Below are 22,909 nucleotides of genomic sequence, written 5' to 3' on the forward strand. Positions count from 1 at the left end.
CGGCGGCCGCATTTCGATGGGGGCGAAATGCGAAAACACCCGTGTACTTAGATTTAGGTACACGTTAAAGAACCCCAGTTGGTCCAAATTTCCGGAGTCCCCAACTACGGCGTGCCTCATAATAAGATCGTGCTTGTGGCACGTAAAACCCCATAATTTAATTTAAGAGCAGGTCCGTGCTGGAGGCTGAAGGTAGGCCCATGCGACGTAGTTGAGCCGCCATGGTGACTCGGTGTTGGTTGAGTGCGGGGCAGTAACATACCGTTATCATCCATGACTGAAGAGAGAAAGTGAGCGCGCGTCAGGAACGAACGCCCTTCCACCGCAGCGTGCCTAGCGGATTCCATGCAAGCCTGAGCTACGGACGACGACGACGACGAGGGGAGACAAGGCTCGGCGCTAAGGTGCTTCGCCCCTAACATCAGCGCGTGCTTATACCACTCTCAAGAACGGGCGCTGCGCGGCAACTTCAATCACTTGTTCGCCACATCACACTTCTAAGATGGAATTCACCAGGTTTCAGCAACTCACGCTTGCATTCTCTCGACACTGAACTGCGACTTCGCCGGCCACCTGGACTCTTCCGTAGCGAAGCAACTTTACTGTGTCGCGTGTGGTTGGGCGTCGCATTTAGAAATTCCTTTTCATTCCTAATAGGAATGGATAAAAGTGCGGCATGGAATTCGTGCGGGTGCGATGAGACGCTAGAGCACCTTCTGTGTCATTACCCAGCTTTTGACGCTCAACGACGGATTCATCAAGCTCAACTAAGCGTGTTATATAGCAGAGTGCTCTCAGAGGAAAAGATTCTGGGACCAAGGCCTACGCATTCCTGCACGCGAAAGGCCACAAAAGCTCTCCATCACTTCTTGAAGGAGACTGGACTGTATGAGCGCTTGTGACAGTGGACCTTCATCTGCGACTGACTGTGTGAATGACTGACTCTATTATTTTTTATATTGTCGCTCCTCATCTATTCTTCCCCCTTCCCTCTCCCCAAGCGTAGGGTAGCCAAACGGGCACGTCCTTGGTTAACCTCCCTACCTTTCCCTTCTCGTTTCTTTCTCTCTCTCTCTTGTACCGCACAGTGCAGCCTTTCTTTGCGTTAGCGTTGCGTCGCACGCTAACGCTAACGTAAGCGTTTTCCGCTATACTAAAACTGCCTATTATCACGCTGAACAGGCTCGCCGGGTTTCGGCGCTTGCTAAAAGACGCTTGCACGCGAGCACAACGCCAACACTATCCATACTAATATAGAAAGAGACCTTCAATTTTTTAAAGCTGCAAGCAAGTCCATCGAGTTCATTTCTTGTTATCTTCTCTGTGTCTATTTATGCTAAAACAACTAGTTTTAAAGAGAACCAATCAGCACATATCTTATCAGTTACGGAGTTAAAACATGTCTCCAGCCAGAAAACAAGCATTTTTATCGAAATGACTACAGAGTGAGATTGATTATACATAAGAACCGAAACATATATTAGTGTCAAAGAAGAGAAAACAAGAAAGGAACAAGAAAGGAATATAAGATAATCGCGTTGAGTACCTCACGGAAAAAAAGAACTTGCCGATGGGTACTTTATGTGCGTCCACGCACCAACGAGCCTGGTATAACACTTTTGCAGTGTTTTGTGTCGTGAATAGTACGTGGCACAGTATTTATCTGTCTTTACTTTGCAAGTATCAACCGTGAAGCTTTATCGCCCAAGATGCGCCGCAGTCGTACCACTGGATAAAAATGCAAATCAATGCGCGCGCATTCGTTGTGTATTACGTCCAAGATACAACAGTATTTTGAAGCTAGGGTCTTCTTTGTTTACTTTATGCTGGAAAACAAAGAAAGATCAACAAAATGACGACGCTAAAGAAGACAAGGTCGGCGTAATTGTCGGGCTTGCATTAAATACGGTACGAATATGGTACCAAGTGCGGATATAATGGGCATGAAAACGACATAGAAAGAAACAAAATAAAAGATATGAGCCACATTGATTCATCGAATCATTTCACCCCCATGCACGTCGACGTTCTGTTAAATGCGAAGAAGATTTACCACTTTGAGAGAATGTATTTATATATCTATCTATTTATCTTTCTATCTATATAGCCGCCTACGTCTTAGTGCTCTCATGGTCGTTTCGTTTACGTGGTAAGTACCAAAATTTGTTATGTTATGGCAAGAGTATATGGCGAACAAAATTGACAGGTCATGACATAAATATCGTCACATGTGTCATGAAGGTCATGAAACAGCTGCCTACATCTTGGTGTTCTCATGGTCGTTTCGTTAACTTGGTAGGTACCAAAAATTGGCATAGTATGACAAGAGTGTATGACGAACATAAATGACAGGTAATGACATCAATGTCATGAAATGCGTGTTATGTAGGTCATGAAACAGCCGCTTACGTCTTGGTGCTCTCATGGTGGTTTCGTTAACTTGGTATGTACCAAAATTGGCACAGTATGACAAGCGTGAAGGACGAACCTAAATTATAGGTCATTAAACAGCCGCCTATGTCGAAGTAGGCTCCCCGCACACTGCTTCGCATAACATCGATTCTCACAGGGCGTGGGATCTGCCGGCTTTTTATTTAGCGTCGACACTTAATTGGCCTTTTTTTTTACGTATGCCTTGCGGCAAATCCTCCGAGACAAATTCAGTCATGTCTTAACTATACTACCAGATTTTTTCATTTCAGACTGCATGCAACATTTCACTCTCGCTACGTCTGATTTCAACCTAAAGTTCTAAAGGGTTTAACGGTGTTCAGGCAACAACAACAAAAAATATTGCAAGCAAGAATGGCACCAAAGTCACAAGGCAACGATTTGACCTGTCGAGGTGAAATTGGTGTCGATAGCAATCTTGTTTGTACATCGTTGTCTGTCTTGTAAATATTGTAAATATAAATCTTCATATGTGGCTTCCGCAACTTAACAAATTGGTGTGAGATGCTGGGTACCCACGAGGGATAACGGAGCTCCGCAGTGGTCATCACCGCGGCCAGGACAACAGTATGGACGAAACAAGACCCCAATTGGAGCGGCACCCATAAACGCCTACAGCCCCGACGGTTGTCCTGGCTCAGCGGCGGGATCCAGGAACATTCTGCAGATTCTGCAGCACCGACCACCACGACGTGGGAGACTGGATCGCGACGTATGAGCATGTAAGTGCCCCCAACATAGGGGATCCGATGATTAGGTTGGCTAACTTGGTGTTCTACCTACAAGGCACGACGAAGGTGTGGTATGATAACCACGAAGCAGAACTTGATGACTGGGACACGTGCAAGCAGAAATTTAGGGACTCGTTCGGCCATCTCGCCGGGCGGAAGAGCACCCCAAAGAAAGAACTAGTGACCCGCGTTCAAACGTCCGCAGAATCATGTCTCGTACATTCAAGATGCGCTGGCTCTGTGTCGCAAGGCCGACAGCGATATGGCTGAGTAAGACAAGCTCGGGCATGTACAGAAGGGAATCGCTGACGATGCTTCCAACCTGCTATTGTGCGAAAATTGTGAAACAGCACAGGGGCGCTATAACGTAAAATGATTCCAAACTGTTTTGATTTCAAACTCCTGACGTCAAATTTACGTAACCACCAACGCAAGCATCGGGCGGTGACCCGCAGCGTTGTCTGAACAACCCAATCAAACACTCTCCTCGTTCATAGGAGGTCACCTTTGTTCACTTTGAAAACGACTAACATTGTCTACACTCCGCGGTTTTTCTTATATAATTGACTGACAAGAGGCGAGGAGCACGCTCTAGTAGAGATGGTTTCGATGGGGCCGAGCCAGCACAGTGAAAACAGATAACCGCATGAAGAGGGTGGTGCCGGCTTTTCCGATTGGTCAGCTTTGCCTTACTTAGCTTGCGGTGGCTGGTCGAAAATCGCGGCGGCGTGCAACGGAAGGATAAGAATGCCGCTAAAACGGATCCTGAGCAAGGAAGAGTTCGCAGAGCGATGTCCTATGCATGCCGAAAGGGCTCGATAACGTTTTACTGCTACGCAAAAAGGTTTCATCATCATCATCAGCCTATATTTGTGTCCACTGCAGGACGAAGACCTCTCCCTGCGATCTCCAATTACCCTTGTCTTGCGCTAGCGTACTCCAACTTGCGCCTGCGAATTTCCTAAATTCATCATCTCACCTGGTTTCCTGCCATCCTCGACTGTGCTTCCCTTTTCTTAGTATCAATTCTGTAACCTTAATGGTCCACCGTTTATCCCTCCTACGCATTACATGGCCTGCCCAGCTCCATTTCTTCCGCCTAATGTCAACTAGAACATCGGCTATCCCCGTTTGGTCTCTGACCCACACCACTCTCTTTCTGTGTCTTTACGTTACTTCTAAGATTTTTCTTTCCATCGCTCTTTGTGCGGTCCTTAACTTGTTCTCGAGCTTCTTTGTTAACCTCCAAGTTTCGGCCCCATATGTTAGCACCGGTAGAATGCAATGATTGTACACTTTTCTTTTCGACGACAGTGGTAAGCTCCCAGTCAGGATTTGGTAGTGCCTGCCGTATGCACTCCAACCCAATTTTATTCTTCTGTAAATTTCTTTCGCATGATCAGGATCCCCTGTGAGTAATTGACCTAGTTATACGTACTCCTTTACAGACTCTAGAGGCTGACTGGCGATCCTGAATTCTTGTTCCCTTGCCAGCCTATTGAACATTACCTTTGTCTTCTGCATATTCATCTTCAACCCAATTCTTACACTTTCTCGATTAAGGTCCTCAATCATTTGTTGTAGTTCGCCTCCACTATTGCTGAATAGGACAATGTAATCTGCAAACCGAAGGTTGCTGAGGTATTCGCCGTTGATCCTCACTCCTAACTCTTCCCAGTCTGAGAGCTTGAATACTTCTTCTAAGCATGCAGTGAATAGCATTGGAGAGATTGTGTCTCCTTGCCTGACCCCTTTCTTGATGGGTAACTTTCTACTTTTCTTGTGTAGAACCAAGGCAGCTGCGGAATCCTTGTAGATATTTTCTAAGATATTCACGTACGCCTCCTGTACTCCTTGATTATGCAATGCCTCTATGACTGCTGGTATAAGTGGTCTACATGTCTGTGTTTTTAAAGAGGACAACCGGAGATGCCCAGGGACTGTTAGAGGGCTGGATGATGCCACGCTGCATTATGTCATTAACCTGCTCGTCGATGTTCCGGCGTTCAGCGGCCGACACACGATACGGACGCTGGCGCAAAGGGGTTTGTTGACCGGTGTTGATATGGCGAACGACTGCTGACGCTCGACCCAAGGACGGTTGGGCAATGTCGAATGAGGCCTGAAAACGCTGGAGGAGCTTGATAATTTCCACGTGCTGGACAGGTGTGAGTGCTGAGTCGACGGCATGAGCGAAGATGTCCACAGGGGCATCGGTCGCTTCGGAAGGACTGACGGCGCAAAGTGGAAGTGATGGCTCATCGTCAAACATGGGAGCCGGGAGGATGCAGTCGATATATTCAGAGCTCCCCACGCACGCGCCGCGGAATATGGACGAAGGGCACGCGGAGGGATTGCACACGTAAAGGGCAACAGTACGCCGCAAGAAGTCACGACAGTAAAAGCAAGCAGAAGGTTCCGAAGGCTGGCACAAGGGGCTGACGGCGTAAACAAAACAGATGAGTTCGCGACAGAGTCACATGACACAGGGACCAGAGGAATTGAGAAAGGTGCGATGTCGATGTCAGAGGCAGCAACAACTTTAGTAGAATGGTGGTCGTCAGGGTCAAAGCACGGCACTGATAACGTAAGTTCAGCACAAGCGCAGTCGACAGCAGCTTGATTTATAGATGCGAAATTCCATCCAAGAATGACATCGTGCGAGGAACGGGATAGGACAACAAATTCGACAACATACAAAACGCCTTGAATGACGACCCGGGCTGTGCATGATGCTGACGGCTGAATGCGATGCGAGGTTGCCGTACGCAGTGATAGATACGTAAGTGGAGTGGTCACTTTGTTCAAATTGCGGCAAAGCTCTTCAATAATAATAGAAACGGCGGCTCCGGTGTCAATAAGTGCGTGTACGGTGACGCCATCTACGGACAGCTGAATTTCGTTCGCAGGAGGAAAATGAGGCCTTGAAATGTTCGACGTAAACGCAGTTCTTCCCTCGGGTACTGTGACTGTTAGTTTTCCTCGGGGGCTCGACTGAGTCGACGAACCATGGGGGAAAGAGATCGGCGACGTGGGGAGGGCGACAGGCGTGAATCGAAGGGGCGGCGACTAGAAGACGAGTCCGCAGGAAGATTAGACACGTCATGACGCGGAAGTCTAGCAGGCATGTAGCTGGAGGCGCCCCCATTGTCAGGGAAACGGTAGTTGCGACGGCGGCAGAATCGAGCTACGTGGCCCGGGAAACCACAGGAATAGCATATAGGCCGGTTATCAGGTAGGTGCCACGGGTTGATGACAGGGGCTTCAGCGGCCGTGTAAGTGCTGGCGGTACATGGAAAGTTCCGGTTGTCCGATAGGCGTCAGGAGCCGGAGGAACATAAGGCCGGGCGACAACGTCAGCGTACGTTAGTGGTTCAACAACGGGCTGCGGAGGAGAGGCAGGTGGCAGCGCCTCAGAAACTTGCGTTTGAAGCACCTGACGAAGCGAAAGAGCCAAGGATGTCACCGGCTCAGGAGTGCTAGTCGCCAGAGACAGTTGACGCGCGACTTTCTGGCGAATGAACTGCTTTACCTGCGGCATTAAAGCAGAAATGTCGGCAGCGTCGCGGCCGAAGTCCAAGGGAGCGAGATCCGCCGTATCTTGCTGAGCAGCACAACGTGTTGAGGCTCGCTGATTGCGCAGCTCGTCGTACTGCTGACAGAGCTGAATGACCTCGGCAACCATCTCGGGACTTTTGGCGACGAGCATCTGGAAGCATGGTCATCGATGCCTTTCATGACGTGTTTGATCTTGTCAGCTTCGTCCATGGATGAGTTGACGCGCCTGCAGAGCGAGAGTACGTCTTCAATGTAGCTGGTAAAGCTCTCGTCATTGCGTTGAGCCCGACCACGCAATCGCTGCTCAGCACGGAGGCGGCGAACGGCGGGACGGCCGAATACCTCAGTCAAAGTGCTCGTGAAACCAGGTGGTAAAACTGGATTCATGATTTCTGAACGATAGGTTCGCCACGCCCATTAAATAAAAGCCTACATTAGTGAGCTTGTCGCGGTCGTCCCACCTATTACATGCGCTTGCACGGTCGTATTCGGCGAGCCAGCCCTCGACATCGAGGTCGTCTGCTCCGCTAAATATAGCAGGATCGCGCTGCCGGATGACGCCAGGGCAGACAATGGTCGGGGGTACGGGAACAGCAGCCTGGGACGGTCCGGGATCATTCATCACAGGAGCAGGTGGTAATAAGTACACACCGGAAAACTACCGCACAATGTTATTAACATCCATATACTGCAACCTATTAGAACATGTAATCGCATCAACTGTCTGCAGCGACATGGATGCCAACAAATTTTTCTTTACTAATCAAGACTAATTTCGGAGAAATTTTACATGTGAGGCGCAATTATTCAAATTATTAAGTGATTTACTTACCAACATGAAAGAGAATCGATAAGCTGATTGTAGTTTTCTAGACTTTTCGAAAGCGTTTTACGTTGCTGCGCATTGCCGTTTAATTTTGAAATTATTTACGTTTTAATTTGATTCATTTGCACTAATAAGGATTGGCGAATTCCGATCTAATCGTCAGCAATTCACAGGAGTTAATACTTTTCCTCTCCTCTATCACACTTTATTTCAGGTGCACGACACGGGAGCGTTCTTGGTCCATTACTATTTCTGATATACTTTCCGAATAACGTTTCCTCACACATGCGCATTTTTGTGGACGACTGCATTCTTTATCACTCTATTAATCATACAATCCTCCAAAAATAGCCAGAACTTATTTATTTGGTGGAACACTTAGCTTATGAAGCTGAACATTTCTAAATGTAAAATTATCTATTTCATCCGCAAGCATAACTCAACTTTACTGTTTAAAAAAAATACCATCACTATTTTGCTCGATAATGTAAATATCTTAGTGTTAACCTAACTTCGATTCTTTCGTGGTCAACGCACATCACATAGATTTGCGCCAATTCTTCGTGATTACTCTAGTCGGGTACAACATAAGAAGGCAGGAGAGTCCCCGCCCAGATGACCGAAGCGCGGCCGCTGATTGCCTTAGCGACTAAACAAATAGTGCCGCTCACGCCACTCGGCGCAGCTCGAAGCGCGGGCTGCCATGTTCTCCGTCGGTGGTGTCACCGGCCATCCGGCTCATGACGCCAGTTTAGAGTGCGCGTCCATTGATGGAGGCTCGTGTGCATTCGCTTATTAGGGGCCAATGCCGCTTCCTTCTAATGTTGGTCCCGACTATAGGGTACATACGCCACAAGGCACATAATTCTACTAAATATATTCGTAAACTAGCTTACCTAACATTTGTTCTACCTCAGCTTGAATACTCAGCATCCGTCTGGTCGCTCCGTCAGATATATTTGATCAAAAAAGTTGAATATATTCCGACTAGTGCTGCGTGTTTTATTTCACTTTGACAAAAGCATAACCCAAATTAAACTCGACCTCTTATCGTTATATAGCCTTGCTATCATTATTTGATAAATACGTCCGTAAACAGCGCCATCAGTACTGCCTTCTGAAACTCCTCATTACAGGTCAGAACGGTTGCTCAAAGGGTTGAATTTCATGCGCATGTAGGGAAAGACTAATTCATTTACCTGCTCCACGCTTCCAAAAGCCATTCGCCTTTGGAGGGAACTTGCTGCCACCATAGTTTGAGAGTGACGAAGAAAATTTCCGGCTACTTCTGACAACACATTTTTTCTAACATTTCTGCATAACCTAACTTTTTATTTTCGTCATTGCCCTTCCCGTTAATAATCGGAAACTACGCAATAAACACTGTTTTATTATAGCCTAATTATGTTTCACTCACTCTGTAATTCTATTGACTATGTTTTGCTGTGTGGAATTTTATTGTTGAATGAACTGTCGCGTTGAAAAGCGTTCGGTTAGTGCATTGTAGATATTGTAACCATGTATTACTGTAAATTACCATCTTTCCCACCCCATGTCTATTGTATTGACCTTTTTCGCGGCGGTCCCGTGGGCGCTGCCATGTTTGATCACGTGGTGACGCGTCCATTGCTTGCCTCAGCCGCCTGCGTTGCCTCCGCGTTTAAATGCGAGCGCGTGACGCCGGTGCGGCGCAGCAAACCTCCGTTTCGACGCATATCGTAGACGGTGACTGTGTGGACGACACGAAGCTTTGGCCACAGCTTTAGAGGACATGTAAGTGCTTTCAGAGCTCATTACGCCTTGTCCAAACGGCGCGAGCAGCGTATATGTGCTTGTACTGAAAGCGTGGCCAGAAATTTGTCACAGCGGTCCCCGATTCGTCGTCGGCGCGAAGTCGATCGACGGGGTAGACAAGCTGGTTGGTCGTTCCGTACGCAAGCGAGCACAGTGAAAAGAGTCAGAGTCGGGAGAAAAAAAAAACAAGATATTTATCGGCTGATAAATATACACAAATTAATAAAATAAGATAATAAAAAAACACAAGACAGGCTAAGACACTTGAGCTTAATATAACACAATGATGGTGTCAAGTAAATATGAGCAATTAACAATACATATACAAATGAAACAGTGCGAGGATCAAATACACAAGAATACAATTAACAGTAATTGACTAAAGCAAAGTTCAAATGAAAACGAAGTTCAAAAGAAAACCAATGGAGTCATACGCATGGCCGGGCAGCAGCAGCAAGTCCATAAACCGTGAAGTCGGTGCACAAAGCTTTCCCGAAGAAGGCTGGTGGTCCGATCTTGTCGAGGTGGATGCGAATTGCTGAGCTGGGTTTCCCGGGAGTCTAGATTTGACGTCTTCTCTCAAGCAGGTTGAGCTAACTTGAGGTGAACTACCGCGAGCTTCGTTGCAGACGCTGGTTTGACGTCTCCTACGTCAACAAGTTCCTCGGAGTTCCGACGTGGCCAGGCGGCCCAGGCGATACTGGACGGCACTAGCCCCTCAACGGCTTCTCAGCAGCGCATAGGTTCAGCTTCTAGACTAATCAGCTTAAATAGGCTCTCCTTTCCCTAGTTCCCTATGTAGGGAAACTGCCGCTATGTAGAGTTCTCCGAATTCACTGCTCCTAGCTCCCAACAGTCTTGGCCGCGTCTGGACGAAGAACCGCAGATTGGACGAAGAACCGCAGATGGACGAAGAACCGCATGGACGAAGAACCGCAGATTCTCCTCTCTCCCAATGTCAAGGGCCAAGGTCGAACCCGGCATACCACGCAGACGTATACGCACACTTCTGGGTCCGTAATCGGCGTGTCGCGTCTGGAATCGAGATGGCACCCCGAGCGGCCATGACGCTTTTGACGCCCGTAATTGTCGATGTCGAGTAAATTATACGCTGAACAGTCAGGAGCCCACGTTTTTGACGCTCGTAATTCGGCGTGTCGTTAATCAGCGTCCAAACCATTCGAAAATATCCCGCTTCGTGACAAAATGTATTCCAAGCTGTCGAAACTTTCCGCTTATGAATTAAATCGGGATCAGTGTGCTTTGCGTCCTTTATTTGGCAAACATTTTGAACCAGCGGCTTGTCATATTTCTCACTTAGTAAAGTTCCTCGGTGCGGCCGCTATCTGATTGTTTATTTTCAGCGTAATCACTCGCGGGTGTGCTCTGCTGCGATAAACTTGTTCTTGCTGCGCACGAAGCTTGCTTGGAATTTAATTGTTCTGTACTTTGCGGTAGCTCGTAGCAAAGACGTGTTATCGCTAGTCCCTCGCTTACTCTGTGGACCGTCACGAAACATTCAGTTTCCAACATTCGTGTCTTGTCGGTGTAGTTGCCGTCACTCATGCTTCAGCACATTGATTCAAGTGTGCGCCGATTCACTCACACGTTGGCGATAGGGTGGGCGTAAGTTTTCGTGCGAGTAAGGGTGGATGTGTGTAGATAACGTGCGGGAAACTTACTATGCCAGTAAGTGCCGACGTTCCGGAGTTGAAGTCCTTTCTTTGGAGGTTAGCTATACAGCGCAGGCGGATGAATTATATTTTTTTTATCCTTGAGGAAAGCTGTGCATCGCGAAGGGCGGCAACACAGGCACCCCTTATGTAGCAGCGGCGACACAGGTTGATTTCATCATTAATATGTGAACCGCTATTTTTGCTGCGAACTACCGCACACGTCTTCCTTTTATCGTTACACATTTTGCAGTATGAATTGGGCACAGTGCATTAGCGCACACCCAGTTGCATTTTCGACAGCTGATCGCACAGTAGCAGGGCAGAAGCAGTAATGGTTTCGTATTCGTGCGCAATCGCCGAGGCAACGTATGGCGCACGGCCGAAAGCGCCATCTCGTTCCTCTAGAGCAAACTGCTCCTCGAAAAGGGTCAATATGTATTCACCTATGTACTCTAATTATTGTATATGTTATAATCTTTGATTGTACTCTCCCCCCTTACACAATGCTACTAGAGACATGTAAGGTATCTTTAAATAAATAAATACCAGTTACCATACCTATTACTGATGAACAAGCAACTCACGAAATATATGCTCGGCACCCCGCAGTACGATTATGCCCCGACTACCAGGGTGGCCAGGGCACACGGATGCCTCTGCACACGGATGCCTTTCGGTACCAGATACAGTAAAATAGGGGCCGATGACGAGAGTGTGCTTCCTTCGGGCGTCCGCAACGAAATCCCCACACATATTGTAGCGATAACTGTGGCCGTGTTAGAGGTCGCCACGGTGCCGATTCATCTTAACAGAATATTTCCATCAATACCGAGAGCTAAGCGGCAGGGGCCGAAGAAGATATTTCAATATTCCTCTTGGTTCCCCACAAGAAGAGCTCACGTCAGAGCGCGCCCGATATGAAAGATGGTTACGAAGACGACTATGGCCTCTAGATAATTATATAAAACATACCCTCAAAAATTACGCCCTAGCCTTAAGATACATTAATAACAGCATTAAGGAGACCGATCTGTTCTGAAGGATGGATGCGCCGCCAAATATTTATTTACTAGGTCATTATTTATTTATTCATTTTATTTATTTATTAAATGCTCGCAGTTCCGTGGCAGCCGGCCAGAGAAAGGCAGCAGGCAGTCAAATGAACAAGGATACTTACTATATCCTGTTTAGCGCCCTATTTCTCCAACTCAACAGCGTAGCTTACAGGGAAAGTCCGGCCGCGTGACTCGGGCGCATTCCCCAGAGGAGCATGATGATGGTGTGCGGCCTATACTGCCTACCCTTCCCTGAAAAAATAAAACCTCGTCGGCGTTATAGATGGTGTTTAGGAATTTGTCATGTGGAACCGCCGCAGGAGGAGCCAATGTACAGTTAGGCGGAGGTCCTGATGAGCCTCGCCCACAGAACGGGGAGCGCAGCCAGGTTAGAGTATTTAACCTTCACCTTCAACTGCCCTGCCACCTCTACTATACCCTCGGCGAGCCATCAGGGTGCAGCTTCAACAGAATTTGAATAAGCGATTGTGGCCCTGCAATACGCGCTATAGAGAAAATAATTTAATGAATTGAAAAATAATGTTTCAGTTCTGCAAAAACCAACACAACTCCCGATTCCAAAACAACTTGTTTCCGCTTAGCACCCACACGCATGCGCGCACGCACACACACACGCGCACGCGCGCGCACGCATACATACATACATACATACATACATACATACATACATATATACATACATACATACATACATACATACATACATACATACATACATACATACATACATACATACATACATACCAATTATGCGCCACGTATCTTCGTGTCTATTGGCACAAGCTTAGCACAGGGAACAATGCATACATACCTGTAATAGATGCGCGGCTCCTCCACACAGATGCAAGCCACTTTCGTTTGCACGTATAAACGCTGCCGCAGCACTATATATGCGGGAAAATATGGCGAACATAATAGCTTTTTTTTGTGTGTGCAAATTCTTCCCTGTATATTATGTACTCCACCTGTACATTTCCAGTAACGTACTTCCAATAACGTCAGTAATAAAAACGTGGCCTCCGCTCGAGCACTACATCAGTGTCGCGCACACAATGAACAATGTTTCGTTGATAGCAACGTTGAATGTCACAGCAGCAGTACCGAGACACGTATTAAGAACGCCAAGGAAGTCTTTGGGGTCACGGAACATAAATTGTCGCCCGTATACTTGCATGTGACCTAGCAGCATGAGGTGTTGTGATACATAAGTGAAACAGAGACGGCGTACGATGTTTTGGCGTATCCGAGGCAGCAGAACCAGGTTGGCCCCAGCACGGCGATATCAAGGCAAACACCGCCACAAATATATGCCCGAAACCGGCAGCGCTACCCGCGTCAGGAATGGCCCAGTGCGGGCATGCCACTAAAGGGCCTATTTCGGCCATCATGTGGTAGCGCCAATACAGGCAGATAGCCGCTCTGTCATTCATTGCCATTCTAGTGTCCCACCTTGCCTACTGGCAGCACCGGTATTGGTCAATAGCCGGCTCTGTCGCTTTTATTAATTAATTAATTAATTAATTAATTCAGTTTATTCACCAGACGGTACTGGATGGCTACCTGGGCTAAAAGCTGTATTGACAGCTTGATAGAGGCCCAGGTAGCCGTTACAAGGCAGATACAACGAAACGGCAAAAACAAGATACTTAGCAATAATGCATGAAATGGACATGTAAGCATACGTATTTGTTGATAAACAAAACGAGCAAATAAAAATAGTATAGGATCAAATTATAAAGAGTGTGTCATCAATACCCAAGAAAACAGATAGAAATATGAGTATTTCATTAAAAAATTTGATACAAGACATTTATTCCAACACTTTTACAAAAAATGCTCTTAACTGAGATGTCGACATGTATTTCGTTTCCTTGTATTTGTTCAGAAGTAAAGGAAGATTGTATTGTAGCATTTTAAGTTTGTAATCTGTTCGAAAACGTGGCAGAAACCACTTGTCTGTGCTGCGTGTAGTTAACACAGGTCTGTGTACTAGTAAGCTCGCCGTTGTTTCTAAGAACCCTCTAAATATTTTATTTGAATGATAAAAAGACGCCAGAACACGATAGTCATACATGTTTTTATGCGTATTATGTTGATGATTTGAAAAGCGCTTAGAGTAGATTCACAATATTCAAGGTTGGCGATCTGTCGTATAACTTTTTTTTGCAATATTACAACTTTTTGTATGTTCGTTTAGTTGTTGTTAGCCAGACAAAACTACAATAATTAATTCGAGAAGCAAACAATGCATATATTCTAATTTTAATATTTAAACAAAGCACACGACAACGTGACATCGCACCACTGTCAGATGCAAGATTTTTACAAAGGTTTAAAAATGTCTGAATCCCATGTAAGGTTTGAAGATAGTGTAATGCCGAGAATAGTGTGTTCCTCAACTATTGCAATGCCATCATTACCACACCTAATGATGTGTTCCAGCCTAATAGAATTGTTTCTGGCTCGAAAAGACATTTGTTTTTATTTGTTTGAAAAACTTTTTTTTTTCAAGGATTATTCTTTAAAGGACTTTGAGGAAGACCAGCGAAAAATTTTGTCAAGTATATTATTACAGTGAACAGTCAGTTTGGTCGAGTGAGGACCAGAAAGAAGCACGGTGCAATCATCCACATATATAATGAACTTTACTGTCAAATCAATGTTAATTATGCTATTTATGTAAATATTAAACAGAAGCCGTCCCAATACGCTTCCTTGCGGCCTGTCGTTATTGTTAGAAAAGATTATTTGTGCGTGCCGATACATACATACTGGCTTCTGTATGTAAGGTAATATCTAATTAAATATAAAGGTTTACCACGTATTCCACAGATTGATAACTTATTTGCTAAACTTTTATGGCCAAATGAATCAAATGCCTTTCTGAAATCTATGAATAAGGCTAGAGTTATCAGTTTCTTCTGAATGTTTATTAGTACACGTTCTTTCAATTCTAATAATGCTGATTCGGTTGACCGTCCCTTACGAAAGCCATGTTGTGATTCTGACAGAAGCTGTATCCTCTGAAAAAAGTTATTGAGCCGATGATGCAGGATTTTTTCAAAGGCTTTAGCAAAGGTAGGTATGATAGATATAGGTTGGTAATTTTTAGGCACGTTTTTGTCTCCGCCTTTATATACAACACACACTCTTGATCGTTTCATTACATCTGGGAATTCACCTAGTTCTGTCGACAAGTTATATATTGTTACGGTGAGGAAAACAGACAAGGTCGACGAAGGAGAAGAGGACGAAGTGGCAACAGCATCTGTGTGTTCTCAGCTGCTGTCTATCTCCTGTAAATACATTCTGTAAATAGTTTATACCCGTGACCGTGAACGGGCACTATGGGCATACGGGCATACGGGCATACGGGCACTATGTATTCAAGTATTGTTTTGATTGGTCTAATTTGGAGGTTGTCTATGTCTAATGCTCTCGTATTCTTTAAAGACATGAAAGTCCTACAACTTCGACTTCATCTGTGGGATGAAGGAACATACTTTCAGTGCAGATATTGGCGAGGTCATCACCGAGTAGGGGATTTGTAGCAGGAGTGTTATTGCCAATGAAGTGCTTATTAAAAAATTATGCGAGAGCATCTCCAGTATACGCTCTGTTTTCGTGAGTTATTTCTTCCGGAGATGGATTTTTTCTTTCATGGCCTAACACTTTATTCACTGCATTCCATGCGCCAGAAGAGACCTTGTTTGAAATGTTACCAAAAATATTTTCGTAATATGTTGCCTTAGCTCGCCGTAGTTCCAAATTTAACTTACTTCTAACTTCTTTGACCTTCAGTGCAGTAGGACATCTTGTCTTTAAGAAAGCGTGGAAAAGCTTGTTTTGCGATTTATTTCTCTTTTGTGTGCAGGCGTTACCCACGGTTTTTTTTTTCTGGATGGTCTGAAAGTTTTAAAGGGAAAATGCATCATGTGAACGTTCGTAAATGTCTCGACAAATTCTAAATATGCGTCATTAACATTTCTTTTTTCATATACGCTGGACCAAACTTGCGAAGAGATATTACATTTGAAAGCCTCTAAAGCATCATTGCAGATACACTGAACAGTAACTGCGACGCACTGACGTTTTCCGGTTTTCCCAGGAGCATCATAATGCATAAAAATTGGACAATGGTTGCTAATTTTACATGGTAATGTACCAGCGTCACGAATTACAGTTTCGCAGTTTGTAATTGGCAAGTCTAGCGCAGACGAAGTTGACGCCGTTACTCAAGTAGGTGTTTTGATTATATTAACAAAGCCTGATGAAAGTAGCCTCGTAGTAAAGTCACGTACAATAGGTGTGTCATCAAGAACATTTATGTTGAAATCACCTCCACAAATGAATGTAAAGTTATTTGAGCGAGCGTATTCTAACAATGCCTCAAAATAATTCATAAACAACATTAGGTTACTGTTTGGAGGGCTATAGACCACAGTAGCTAGCTCAGAGCTATTTTTTACAAATAAAAATTTGTAGTCATCGGTAATTGCCGAGTATTCTGGTAGGATTTCAAAGTTTTTAGAGATATCAGTGTAAAGAGCGACACCACCTCCACGCCGATTTGTGCAGTTTATAAAAAATTTTTTTACCCTTCAAGACACAAAGTATCACATCCTTCGTTATACCATGTCTCTGTCATCATAACTATGTCGAATTTAAAAGAGAATTCACTTAGTAAGTATGTAATAGTGTTGTGTTTCCCTTGAGCAGATCGTACATTAAAATGCCGTACAGAGTTTAAGGGTCTAGAGCAAAAGCTAATCATATTAGATGAGACAAATTCTTGGTAATTTGCAGTCATTACAGTCGGTCGAAAAAAACACACACACACTGTTTAAATTATATTTTCAAGGTCTTACTCGCAAACAATCTTTATGGCATCAGAAGTCTCAGACTGCCTGGCGAAGATTTTTCCAATGCAGGTCCAAACCGACTTCCAGTTTGTTGTGATGTTTCCGCTTCGCAGCTATGCCAAGCAACTTCTTTAGAGCAAGACAGAGGTGTTCGTTTACGTATATCGATGCTGTGTTATCCAGCCCAACATCATAATTAGTAATCCGAGCCTTCCTTGCCTTCTTTAGTATCGCTTCACGTTTTTCACGTGACTTGAGTTGATCAAGTATGTTCGTTTCCTGAGTGTTACGAGTCGGGACACGACGACAGCACTCAATATCAGTTTCCCTTATCGGCTCACCAACAGCGTTTTCTATTTTGGAAACAATGTCCCTGACGTTGTCCCCGTCTTCTTTCAACACGCCCTTTATTTCTAGGTTATAGTTCTTGGAATACTGCTCCACTTGTACAACACGCCTCACAAGTTCTTTATTTCGAGTTTGCACGAATGTGCACCATTCCTTCAGACCTTTATTCTCTTTCTGTAACGCGGCATTTATAGAACTTTCGGCCTCAAGTTTCTTTTGCAAGTCTTCTATCGACTCATGTGAAAATTCAAGACTTTTTGTGGTGCTTTGATGCTCATTTTTCAAATCACGGATTTCTGCTCTCAGCTCTCTTTCAATGCCTTCTCGTAATGTCTTAATTTCTTTCCGGAATTCATCTTTAAGCCGAAGCATTTCTGCCTTTATCTCCTTTTCGAGCTTTGCCAATCCCTTAGCCATCTCACTAGGCACACACAAAAAATGGTGTCCAATTTTCGACACCGGTTTACAAGCAGAAACAATTTTACACTTTGGCAGCAGCGACGGCAAACAAAAGCAGAAAAATAAATATCGTACAGACGCCCTGGCACTAACCTGCAGCAAAAAGACAGATACGCACTATGTTGGTGCTTGCAGTAAGCCGCCGCTGCCGCCAAGTGAATATTCCACCAGTGAACAGCTCCTTTTGTAGCTTGAGGTGCGTGACGTGAGGGCCCAGGCGGCAGATAGTCGCTTGCTGTTGATGGCACACCACTTGCAGCAGAAGGGACAGATCAACGCTCGTACAGGCACGTGTACGCAGCCGGATCGGGTGGTGGGCCAGAGAGCCACGAAAGCAATCTGCAGCAAAAAGGCAGAGACGCACTAAGTTGCTGCTTGCAGTAAGCCGCCGCTGCCGTCAATCAATTTATTGTCCCGCAAGTCGATTTATTGTCCCGCATTACCCAGTGGCATGGCCATATTGGCAGATTGTGAGGTATGTGGGTGATTCCGGTATTTCCTACGATTTTAAATTTCGCAACGGTAGCTCGATTAAACATGCCAAGATCTACTATAAAATCACCAAATAATGATACATAATTTACTTATTCGTCTTAAAATAGGTTGATACAGATTTTCCCTCGTATCCCCCATCCTGTGGGCCAAACACGAAAGCTTTGTTTATGACGCTATGGAGGGTTGACGCTGGGCTCGCAAAAAGGGCACTTGAAAGATGCTGAATGGGTTGAGCTGCTTCGGCGTAACGCCGCCTTCTGATATTAGCAGAGTCGACGGTGCCTGGTAGCCACACACTTATGAAGTCTTGCGCTTGATTGATGTCGATTTCTGCGTCTCTTGGACACCATCTCCATACAATAAATATACCTATATTATCCCAACACTTTTCGCAGTGCATAATATAAGCAAGAGACACGAAACTTGGACTTTAAATGTGTATCCCCTGTTGCCACACTGCATAGCCGCATGTTAAACAGTCTCTTGCTTTTCTTCCCATGCAGACTGTACGGCAGTTGAACTGCACGGCCCATGATGGCGTTCATTATATTAAAGGCAACTTCCCACAGACACGATTCCTTCATTCAAAGAAGTTGTTGAAGCAGAAAAAAAGAAGCAGAAATACGAAAAAATTTGGTAGGAAATGCAGCTGCATCGAAATATGCAATTTTTATTCTAACTAGCCAATTACAAGACGTAATTGGCATTACAAGACAATGCCTTCATTACAAGACGTCTCGGAAGTGCTTGTGGGTAGCTGTACTTAGCCTTTGGCAATGCGTAATCTTTTAGAACAGAGGTAGCAAACAAAGGGTGCATTATTTCTTGATAAACACTCAAGCAAGCTACAATAAAACAGATTATAATTTTGCGGGAAGTTGTGAACCCCAGTCAGCTCGCAGAATGTACTTCCTGAGTAAGGAATTACGACAATCCAACTTTGCTCTTCTTGAGTGTACCAGCCTAAATATGCCGTGCTGCGTGTTTTCAAACAGACAGTGCGCAGCACCGTCTACGTAAGTAGTAAAACGTGGCCGTACATTATCTCTGTAAAAGAAGAAAATGCACTTAGTTGGAACACTATACTTGAGAGTAAAAATCAGAAAATTGTACTTACCTTGCGATAATTGAGTTTATTTCGCAGTAAATACAGTTTTCTGACGTTTGGCTAGTTGTTCATGTTTCACCCACATACCAGTGTGGAACCAAGTTTGTAGGGGCGAAGGTCAAGCCACTGGTACTGAACACGTTGCTGGACAAGTTGATGCGTGCTTCGCAAGCAAAACATGGTGCAAGCAATGTAGGCAACGACAGCTCACTGGCAGCAGCACAATGTGTACGGCTCCCTCGTCCTTCGAGAGACCGAGAGTCACTACGTTTTTTTTTTGGCAGTGGGCGAGGTCCACGCAGGGAGCAACAAATATGACAGGGCATCATTCACGCTTCTTTGAGCAGCCATCTGGTTTTGAGTAGCAGCGCAGGCTCGGCTATACGCATAATAGGCAGTGAATACCTTCGATACTGCAAAGCGAGGGGACGGAGGGAAAAAGTGTTGAGATTGAAACGCATTCTTTGTGTTTTGACGTCACTTCGCCTGATAGTAGTGAAGAACTACACGCGCATGTTATTTTATTCTTTTATTTATTTATTTATTTTGCAGAAGCTGCTGTGGCTGAACGAGCAGTAGCATTTGTGTTGATTTTATGATATATTATAGTTGAAAGGTAAGACATGAAAAATGGACCTGTAGAACAACTCAAATCGATCTATGAGTTTTTATTAGAACGGAAGAGCAAGACAACGTGTGTGCAAAGGGGTAGTCCGGCGTACAGCATTCATTGCTAACATGCCCCCATACATTTCTTGCTTCTAGTTAAATATTAGAACATCCCCTTTGGAAAAAAAATTAATAGACACAAAGCCCACCACTAAACCAAGAGTGGGTGGGGAGGGGTTCCTCAGGACTCAGTGAAGTTATTTCCTCCTCCAGACAAAAAGCAGCAGCAGCCGTATCTAAGAAAACTCGCGTCAATACCTTACGCGGCGCATAACGTATACGTGAAGCCCAAAAAGCGAGTACAAGGATCTTGTTCAAGTTCGCCATATTAAATTACCTAATGATGTTAGTATAGCGTCAAAGCCCGAAGGCTTTACATAAAGAAAACGGGCAGTTTGTTTTACAGCGTCAGCTGTTATGGGCTCATTCCAAAAGCCGTTTCGGGCCACGATGATGCCGCCGCCGTAACCCCGCAGCCGCTATCGCATGCGAAACAAAGTACCCGCTCTCACCCGGGATCGAACCCAGGCCCACTGCGTGGGAGGCGGATACACTACCAACGAGCCACGCAAGCTTTGCTTCTTTATTAGCTTCTTCGCAACAATACATATAGCCGTACAAATACAAAGCAGGTCACTTGGCGCAACACAATATTATTACATAATTTGGTTAGACTGTACTAATTTGAAAGGCCTTCAAAGAGGCCACCACAGACACCAAAATGTCAAGCTCCTGAATCCGCTCTGGTGGTTCAATCATGTGCTTTAGGGCATCCCGGGTGTACGTAAGACTTTCAATTACGTGTTGTTGCCTTGCCGACCTTGCATTTACGGGGGTATTTCTGACATCCATGCGTGTTTTCCACACACTGTTCATAGACAAAAGCATTATCATGTCTGCTGGCACTCCCTCTGCGTCTGCGCATGGCAAGAAGCGAATACCGAAAGTGCTTATCGGCAGTTCTTTTTTCAGAGTTCGTTTGAGAACGTCCCACAAGAAAACGGAGTCATGGCAATCCAGTAAGATGTGCTCGATAGTTTCCGACTTGTTACATATGATGCAGTTAACAGACCACGGAAGAAATAAGCCTTTACTTTGTAGCAATGGCTTCATAGGGGGAGTGCCAGAATGCAAATGAAAAAAAAGTTTTCGCTGAAGGTCTAACAGGCATATTTTTCACGCGTTTCAAAACATTCCGTTCAGGTCCTAAGTTGTATATCGTGCGATATACAGAAAGCGGTAGGAAAACATCTACAAGATCCCGAAAGAGTTTCTTTCGCGTCACAGAAGAAAAAAATTCATTCGAAAATGTGATTTCAGTAATGAAAATGTCATAACAACTTCCTTCAGAAAACCAATTGGCGTTGGTGTTGGTTCATTTCACTGAGCTACGCACGCCCTCATTATCCGAGAGCGGGAAAATGTACTATAAACGCGCCCTATGCACGCGCGCAGGCACAGACGACGAGATGCGATTCAGACGCGGAACGCAGTAAACGCGGTCCCAAGTCTCTGCTGGTTTGGTGGCTCCATCTAGTTAAGGCGCCGGCAAACGCAACCTTTCAGACACTATAAATTTTGCTCCCTCCTTAACTAGATGGCGCTAACATAGTGACGGATGCTCGGGATCACGTTGATTGCGCTCGATTGGGCGCGTTGCAATGGGAGCGAATGTGGCAGCCGTAGTTGCATTGTCGGCCACTTGGCTGGGCCCAACAGCGCGAGCCATCGGCGATGCAACGCGTCGGCTTGCACGCGCGACGGCGTCCCAAGCGCGTTCCTGACGCATTCACTCAAATTACTAGGTAGTACTGTCAAAACACTCGTCTAGCTTACGCTGTGACTGTGCTGCATGTGCCGCGCAGGCCTGGCATTTTTTTTTCTTTTCATAAGCAAGAAAGCTTCAAACGTGTGGCCGCTGCGAGAAGAAACGTAGGTGGGAGGTAAAAAGACATGTCCTTTAAGCAGCGGGAGTAATATTAAATCCTAACAAACTCAAGCGAGATCGCACACGGCGACAAGGTAAACGAAGCGATGATTTTATAGAAGACGCACTGGCTACACGTAAGTAATTAATTGTATGTATCAAAACACGGACGGCAAGGATTTGGACACTTTCGAGAGCTTGCAATAAGGTATAGGAGTTGCTGGATTCCAGACAGAACTGGTGTACTGGAAGATTGACCCCACCATGCATATATAAAATAAAAGCTTCTCATGAAGAAAATTTCGGCGCAAGAAACCAAACATGCGGTTGACATTGGTAAACAAAAAACTCAACATTTATATTCCAAAAATGTTGTGTGTGATGTGTAGGTGTGTCGTTGAGCGTGTAAGTGGGAGTTTGAATTTAATAAGGAATAAGGAAGCTTATGTAGGCCTCTTTGCAAAGTGAAAACAACGATATGTTTATTCATTAGTTGATATAGGATGCAAACGTCAGCGAACAATTTATTAAAATCTTTGTTGCTCTCACACAAAGATGTCACCTACTTGAAAATTGTACATATGTTTTAGTGTTTTTTTTTCTTTATGCCTCTTAATTTTTAATAAGAAATTAATTTTATTGAGTAGCTTACATTTTCATCGAGTAGCGTTCATTTTCTTTTTTTGTCAAATTATTATTCGAAAAAAAAGCAATAGTTCAAATAATTATTGCGTGCTGTACAATATATATATAATCAGGATTGGCCGGCGAATGTTGCGTGAAAGTAATATTGAAATGCCGTTCGGTTTGACAGGCCGATATTTCCGGGTCAATCATAACTGCTAAACAATGTGCCTATGCCTATAGCTTTGAACGGACGTTAATAACCAATGTTTAGGAATGTACAGCCAATGACGGTACTCTAACGG

General features: G+C 44.9%; 1 protein-coding gene across 1 annotated transcript in view; it reads right to left on the reverse strand.

Moving 5' to 3' along the window:
- The window catches only part of LOC119452587 (uncharacterized), a 149,983-nt gene extending 136,994 nt beyond the window's left edge, over positions 1–12,989 (reverse strand). Inside the window, exon 1 of the mRNA XM_049668468.1 lies at positions 12,924–12,989. The gene's annotated coding sequence lies outside the window, so the exon portion shown is untranslated. The remainder of the gene's footprint in view (positions 1–12,923) is intronic.
- Positions 12,990–22,909: the final 9,920 nt, after the last annotated feature.

The sequence above is a fragment of the Dermacentor silvarum genome, chromosome 5, assembly GCF_013339745.2.
Source record: "Dermacentor silvarum isolate Dsil-2018 chromosome 5, BIME_Dsil_1.4, whole genome shotgun sequence".
NCBI classification, from domain to species: Eukaryota; Metazoa; Arthropoda; class Arachnida; order Ixodida; family Ixodidae; genus Dermacentor; species Dermacentor silvarum.